We start from the raw sequence: 10,000 nt of genomic DNA on the forward strand, positions 1-10,000 counted from the left end.
ACATCATTCACTTTATACACTTCATTCACTTTATACACATCATACACTTTATACACATCATTCACTTTATACACATCATTCACTTTATACACTTCATTCGCTTTATACACATCATTCACTTTATACACATCATTCACTTTATACACTTCATTCGCTTTATACACATCATTCACTTTATACACATCATTCACTTATACACATCATTCGCTTTATACACTTCATTCGCTTTATACACATCATTACACTTTATACACATCATTCACTTTATACATCATTCACTTTATACACATCATTCACTTTATACACATCACACTTTTATACACTTCATTTGCTTTATACACTTCATTCACTTTATACACATCATACACATCATTCACTTTATACATCATTCACTTTATACACATCATTCACTTTATACACATCATTCACTTTATACACATCATACATCATTCACTTTATACATCATTCACTTTATACATCATTCACTTTATACATCATTCACTTTATACACATCATTCGCTTTATACATCATACACTTCATTCGCTTTATACACTTCATTCACTTTATACACATCATTCACTTTATACACTTCATTCACTTTATACACATCATACACTTTATACACATCATACATCATTCACTTTATACACATCATTCACATCATACACATCATTCACTTTATACACATCATTCACTTTATACACATCATACACTTTATACACTTCATTCACTTTATACACATCATTCACTTTATACATCATTCACTTTATACACATCATTCACTTTATACACTTCATTCACTTTATACACATCATTCACTTTATACACTTCATTCACTTTATACACATCATACACATCATTCACTTTTATACACATCATTCGCTTTATACACTTCATTCACTTTATACACTTCATTCACTTTATACACTTCATTCGCTTTATACACATCATTCACTTTATATACACATCATTCGCTTTATACACTTCATTCACTTTATACACTTCATTCACTTTATACACATCATTATACACATCATTCACTTTTATACACATCATTCACTTTATACACATTATACACTTTATACACTTCATTCACTTTATACACATCATTCACTTTATACACATCATTCACTTTATACACATCATTCACTTTATACACTTCATTCGCTTTATACACATCATTCACTTTATACACTTCATTCACTTTATACACATCATACATCATACATCATTCACTTTATACACATCATTCACTTTATACACATCATTCGCTTTATACACATCATTCACACTTTTATACATCATTCACTTATACACATCATTCGCTTTATACACATCATTCATTTTATACACATCACACTTTTATACACATCATTCACTTTATACACATCATTCACTTTATACACTTCATTCACTTTATACATCATTCACTTTATATTCACTTTATACACATCATTTACTTTATACACTTTATACACATCATACACTTTATACACTTCATTCACTTTATTCACTTTATATACATCATTCACTTTATACACATCATTCACTTTATACACATCATTCACTTTATACACATCATTCACTTTATACACTTCATTCACTTTATACACTTCATTCGCTTTATACACATTATTCACTTTAAACACATCATTCACTTTATACACATTATTCACTTTATACACATCATTCACTTTATACACATCATTCACTTTATACACATCATACACTTTATACACATCATTCACTTTATACACATCATTCACTTTATACACTTCATTCACTTTATACACATCATTCACTTTATACACTCATTCACTTTATACACATCATACACTTTATACACTTCATTCACTTTATACACATCATACACATCATACACATCATTCACTTTATACACATCATTCACTTTATACACATCATTCACTTTATACACATCATTCACTTTATACACTTCATTCACTTTATACATTATTCACTTTATACACATCATTCACTTTATACACTTCATTCGCTTTATACACATTCATTCACTTTTATACATCATTCATTCACTTTATACATCATTCACTTTATACACATCATACACTTTATACACATCATTCACTTTATACACATCATTTACTTTATACACATCATTCACTTTATACACATTATTCACTTTATACACTTTATACACATCATTCACTTTATACACATCATTCACTTTATACACATCATTCACTTTATACACATCATTCACTTTATACACATCATTCACTTTATACACTTTATACACATCATTCACTTTATACACATCATTCACTTTATACACTTCATTCACTTTATACACATCATTCACTTTATACACATCATTCACTTTATACACATCATTCACTTTATACACATCATTCACTTTATACACATCATCACTTTTATACATCATTCACTTTATACACATCATTCACTTTATACACATCATTCACTTTATACACTTTATACACATCATTCACTTTATACACATCATTCACTTTTATACACATCATTCACTTTATACACATCATTCACTTTTATACACATCATTCACTTTATACACATCATACACTTTATACACATCATACACTTTATACACATCATACACTTTATACACCATTCACTTTATACATCATTCACTTTATACACTTCATTCACTTTATACATCATTCACTTTATATTCACTTTATACACATCATTTACTTTATACACATCATTCACTTTATACACATCATTCACTTTATACACTTCATTCACTTTATACACATCATTCACTTTATACACATCATTCACTTTATACACATCATTCACTTTATACATCATTCACTTTATACACTTCATTCACTTTATACACATCATTCACTTTATACACATCATTCACTTTATACACTTCATTCGCTTTATACACATCATCATTCACTTTATACATCATTCACTTTATACACATCATTCACTTTATACATCATTCACATCATACACTTTATACACATCATTCACTTTTATACACATCATTTACTTTATACACATCATTCACTTTATACATTATTCACTTTATACACTTTATACACATCATACACATCATCACTTTTATACACATCATTCACTTTATACACATCATTCACTTTATACACATCATTCACTTTATACATCATACACATCATTCACTTTATACATCATTCACTTTATACACATCATTCACTTTATACACTTTATACACATCATTCACTTTATACACATCATACACTTCATTCACTTTTATACATCATCATTCACTTTATACACTCATTCACTTTATACATCATTCACTTCATTCACTTTATACACATCATTCACTTTATATACATCATTCACTTTATACACATCATTCACTTTATACACATCATTCACTTTATACACATCATTCACTTCATTCACTTTATACACATCATTCACTTTATACACTTCATTCACTTTATACACATCATTCACTTTATACACTTCATTCACTTTATACACTTCATTCACTTTATACACATCATTCACTTTATACACATCATTCACTTTATACACTTCATTCACTTTATACACATCATACACTTTATACACATCATTCACTTTATACACATCATTCACTTTATACACATCATTCACTTTATACACATCATTCACTTTATACACTTCATTCACTTTATACACATCATTCACTTTATACACTTCATTCACTTTATACACTTCATTCACTTTATACACATCATACACATCATTCACTTTTATACACATCATTCACTTTATACACATCATTCGCTTTATACACTTCATTCGCTTTATACACTTCATTCACTTTATACACTTTATACACTTCATTCGCTTTATACACATCATACACTTTATACACATCATTCACTTTATACACTTCATTCACTTTATACACATCATACACATCATTCACTTTATACATCATTCACTTTATACACTTCATTCACTTTATACACTTCATTCACTTTATACATCATACACATCATTCACTTTATACATCATTCGCTTTATACACATTCATTCACTTTATACACTTCATTCACTTTATACACATCATTCGCTTTATACACATCATTCACTTTATACACTTCATTCACTTTATACACTTCATTCACTTTATACACATCATACACATCATTCACTTTTATACACATCATTCACTTTTATACATTCATTCACTTTTATACACTTCATTCACTTTATACACTTCATTCGCTTTATACACATCATTCACTTTATACACATCATTCACTTTATACATCATTCACTTTATACACATCATTCACTTTTATACATCATTCACTTTTATACACTTCATTCACTTTATACACATCATACACTTTATACATCATTCACTTTATACACATCATTCACTTTATACACTTCATTCACTTTATACACATCATACACTTTATACATCATTCACTTTATACACATCATTCACTTTATACACTTCATTCACTTTATACACATCATTCACTTTATACACATCATTCACTTTATACACTTCATTCACTTTATACACTTCATTCACTTTATACACATCATACACATCATTCACTTTATACACATCATTCACTTTATACACATCATTCACTTTATACACTTCATTAACTTTATACACTTCATTCACTTTATACATATCATTCACTTTATACATCATTCACTTTATACACATCATTCACTTTATACATCATTCACTTTATACACTTCATTCACTTTATACATCATACACTTTATACACATCATTCACTTTATACACATCATTCACTTTATACACTTCATTCACTTTATACACATCATACATCATTCACTTTATACACATCATTCACTTTATACACATCATTCACTTTATACACTTCATTCACTTTATACACATCATACATCATTCACTTTATACACATCATTCACTTTATACACTTCATTCACTTTATACACACTTCATTCACTTTATACATCATTCATTTTATACACATCATTCACTTTTATACACATCATTCACTTTATACACATCATTCACTTTATACACTTCATTCGCTTTATACACTTCATTCGCTTTATACACTTCATTCGCTTTATACACTTCATTCACTTTATACACATCATTCACTTTATACACATCATTCACTTTATACACATCATTCACTTTATACACATCATTCACTTTTATACACATCATTCACTTTTATACACTTCATTCACTTTATACACTTCATTCACTTTATACACTTCATTCACTTTATACATCATTCACTTTATACACATCATTCACTTTATACACATCATTCACTTTTATACATCATTCACTTTATACACATCATTCACTTTATACACATCATTTACTTCATATTCACTTTATACACATCATTCACTTTATACACATCATTCACTTTATACACTTCATTCACTTTATACACATCATTCACTTTTATACACATCATTCACTTTATACACATCATTCACTTTATACACATCATACACTTTATACACATCATTCACTTTATACACTTCATACACTTTATACACTTCATTCACTTTATACACATCATTCACTTTATACACATCATTCACTTTTATACACATCATTCACTTTATATACACATCATCATTCACTTTATACACTTCATTCACTTTATACACATCATTCACTTTATACACATCATTCACTTTATACACATCACTTTTATACACTTCATTCACTTTATACACATCATTCACTTTATACACATCATACACTTTATATTCACTTTATACACATCATTTACTTTATATTCACTTTATACACATCATTCACTTTATACACATCATACACTTTATATTCACTTTATACACATCATTTACTTCATATTCACTTTAAACACATCATTCACTTTATACATCATACACTTTATATTCACTTTATACACATCATTTACTTTATATTCACTTTATACACATCATTCACTTTATACACATCATACACTTTATATTCACTTTATACACTTTATATTCACTTTATACACATCATTCACTTTATACACATCATACACTTTATATTCACTTTATACACATCATTTACTTTATACACACATCATTCACTTTATACACATCATTCATTTTATACACATCATACACTTTATATTCACTTTATACACATTCACTTTATATTCACTTTATACACATCATACACTTTATATTCACTTTATACACATCATTTACTTTATATTCACTTTATACACATCATTCACTTTATACACATCATTCACTTTATATTCACTTTATACACATCATTCACTTTATACACATCATACACTTTATATTCACTTTATACACATCATTTACTTTATATTCACTTTATACACATCATTCACTTTATACACATCATTCACTTTATACACATCATTCACTTTATACACATCATTTTATACACATCATTTACTTTATACACATCATACACTTTATATTCACTTTATACACATCATTTACTTTATATTCACTTTATACACATCATTCACTTTATACACATCATTCACTTTATACACATCATACACTTTATATTCACTTTATACACATCATTTACTTTATATTCACTTTATACACATCATTCACTTTATACACATCATTCACTTTATACACATCATTCACTTTATACACATCATACACTTTATATTCACTTTATACATCATTTACTTTATATTCACTTTATACACATCATACACTTTATACACATCATTCACTTTATACACATCATTCACTTTATACACATCATTCACTTTATACACATCATTCACTTTATACACATCATACACTTTATACACATCATTCACTTCATTCACATCATTCACTTTATACACATCATTTACTTTATACACATCAATCACTTCATACACATAACCCAGCCATTATGGATGCACAAGCCAGTGCACTCTTACTGCCGGTCCCAAGCCCGGGTAAATGGGGAGGGTTGCGTTAGGGTGGGCATCCAGCGTAAAACATGTGCCAAATCAAATATGCGGATCACAAATGAGAATTTCATACCGGATCGGTCGAGGCCCGGGTTAACAACGACCGCCACAGGTATCGTTAGCCGACAGGGTACCGGTGGAAATTGGGCTACTGTTGGCCGAAGGAGAAGGAGAGGAGGAAGACGTCTACAGAGACGGCAGGGAAAGGAGAAGTGTGGGAGAGTGGAGGTTCGGGTTGGTACTTTAAATGTTGGTACAATGACTGGTAAACGGAGAGAGGGAGCTGATATGATGGAGAAGAGAAAGGTAGAGATGTTGTGTGTTCAGGAGACCAAGTGGAAAGGGAGTAAGAGCAGGAACATTGGAGGTGTTTAAACTGTTTTATCATGGTGTGGATGGAAGAGAAATGGTGTAGGGGGGATTCTGAAGGAAGAGAACAGTAAGAGTGTAGTGGAGGTGAAGAGAGTTTCTGATAGGGTGATGATCATGAAGGTGGAAGTTGAAGGGATGATGATAAATGTCATCAGTGCCTATGCTCCACAAGTTGGCTGTGAGATGGAGGAGAAGGAAAGATTCTGGAGTGAGTTAGATAAAGTGGTAGATGGTGTACCTAGAAAAGAACGATTGGTGATTGGGGCAGACTTTAATGGGCATGTAGGTGAAGGGAACAGAGGTGATGAGGAGGTGATGGGTAGGTATGGTTTTAAGGAGAGGAATGTGGAAGGGCAAATGGTGGTAGATTTTGCTAAAAGGATGGAAATGGCAGTGGTGAACACGTATTTTAAGAAGAAGGAAGATCATAGGGTGACGTATATGAGTGGAGGAAAGTGCACACAGGTGGACTATGTGCTATGCAGAAGAAGCAACCTGAAGGAGATTTGAGACTGTAAGGTTTTGGCAGGGGACAGTGTAGCTAGACAGCATCGGATGGTGGTCTGTAGGATGGTTTTGGAGGCGAAGAAGAAGAGGAGGAGAGTGAGGACTGAAAGAAGAATAAGATGGTGGAACTTGAAGGAGGAAGAGTGTAGTGTGAGGTTCAGGGAAGAGGTCAAACAGGGGCTCGGTGGTGTTAAGGATGTGTTGGATGATTGGGCAACTACTGCTGGAGTGATGAGAGAGACAGATAGAAAAGTACTTGGTGTGACATCTGGAAATAGAAAGCAAGACAAGGAGACGTGGTGGTGGAATGAGGAAGTGCAGGAGAGCAGAAGGAGAAAGAGGTTGGCAAAACAGAAGTGGGATAGACAGAGTGATGAGAAAAGTAAAAGGCATATGAGGAGCTGTATGAGAGGTTGGACACTAAGGAAGGAGAAAAGGATTTGTAGCGATTGTCCAGGCAGAGGAACCGAGCTGGGAGGGATGTGCTGCAAGTTAGAGCAGTAAAGGATGAAGAGGGAAATGTGTTGACTAGTGAGGAGAGTGTGTTGAGAAGGTGGAGGGAGTATTTTGAGCAGCTGATGAATGAGGAAAATCAGAGAGAGAGAAGGTTGGATGATGTGGAGTTGGTGAAGCAGGAAGTGGATACGATTAGTAAGGAGGAAGTGAGAGCAGCGATTAAGGATGAAGAGTGGAAAGTCGGTTGGACCAGATGACATACCGGTAGAAGCGTGGAGATGTTTAGGAGAGATGGCAGTGGAGTTTTTGACCAGATTGTTTAACAGGATTTTGGAAGGTGAGAAGATGCCTGAGGAATGGAGAAGAAGTGTGCTGGTACCGATCTTTACACATAAAGGAGATGTGCAGTCTTGCAGTAACTACAGGGGAATTAAATTGATCAGTCACACCATGAAGTTATGGGAAAGAGTAGTGGAAGCCAGGCTGAGAGAAGAGGTGACCATCTGTGAGCAACAGTATGGTTTCATGCAGAGGAAGAGCGTCATAGATGCATTATTTGCTTTGAGAATGTTGATGGAGAAGTATAGAGAAGGACAGAAGGAGTTGCATTGTGTGTTTGTAGATTTAGAGAAAGCGTACGACAGGGTGGAGAGAGGAGGTGTGGTATTGTATGAGGAAGTCTGGTGTGTCGGAGAAGTATGTGAGGGTGGTGCAGGACATGTATGAGGACAGTGTGACGGCAGTGAAGTGTGCAGTAGGTACGACAGACTGGTTCAGGGTGAAGGTTGGACTGCATCAAGGATCGGCCCTGAGCCCTTTCCTGTTTGCAGTGGTGATGGACAGGTTGACGGATGAGGTCAGACAGGAGTCTCCTGACTATGATGTTTGGATGATATTGTGATTTGTGGTGAGAGTAGAGCAGGTTGAGAAGAGCCTGGAGAGGTGGAGGTACACGCTGGAGAGAAGGGGAATGAAACTCAGTAGGAGTTAGACAGAGTACATGTGTGTGAATGAGAGGGAGGGCAGTGGAGGTGCGGTTGCAGGAGAAGAGGTGGAGAAGGTGGAGGAGTTCAGGTACCTGGGGTCAACAGTGCAAAGTAATGGAGAGAGTGTTAGAGAAGTGAAGAAAAGAGTGCAGGCAGGGTGGAGTGGGTGGAGAAGAGTGATAGCAGGAGTGATTTGTAATAGAAGAGTATCTGTGAGAGTGAAAGGAAAGTTTATAGGACTGTGGTGAGACCTGAGATGTTGTATGGATTAGAGACAGTGGCATTGAGTAAAAGACAGGAGGTGGAGCTGGAGGTAGCAGAGCTGAAGATGTTAAGGTTTTCGTTGGGAGTGACGATGGATAAGATTAGAAATGAGTTTATTAGAGGGACAGCGATGTAGGATCTTGGTGACAAGGGAGGAGGCGAGATTGAGATGGTTTGGACATGTGCAAAGGAGGGACATGAATTATATTGGTAGAAGAATGCTGAGGATGGAGCCACCAGGTAGGAGGAAAAGAGGAAGATCAAGGAGGAGGTTCATGGATGTGGTGAGGGAAGACGTGCAGGTAGTTGGTGTAAAGAGGCAGATGTAGAGGACAGGGTGGTGTGGAGACGGATGATCCGCTGTGGCGCCCCCTAATGGGAGAAGCCAAAAGAAGAAGAAGAATCACTTTATACACATAATTCACTTCATTCACTTTATACAT

At 33.4% G+C, this 10,000-nt stretch overlaps 1 protein-coding gene across 1 annotated transcript in view; it reads left to right on the plus strand.

Moving 5' to 3' along the window:
* trpm4a (transient receptor potential cation channel, subfamily M, member 4a) overlaps positions 1-10,000 on the plus strand; it is a 57,202-nt gene that overhangs the window by 28,900 nt on the left and 18,302 nt on the right. The gene's annotated exons all lie outside the window — the stretch shown is intronic.

The sequence above is a fragment of the Silurus meridionalis genome, chromosome 14 (assembly GCF_014805685.1).
Source record: "Silurus meridionalis isolate SWU-2019-XX chromosome 14, ASM1480568v1, whole genome shotgun sequence".
In the NCBI taxonomy this organism is placed as follows: domain Eukaryota; kingdom Metazoa; phylum Chordata; class Actinopteri; order Siluriformes; family Siluridae; genus Silurus; species Silurus meridionalis.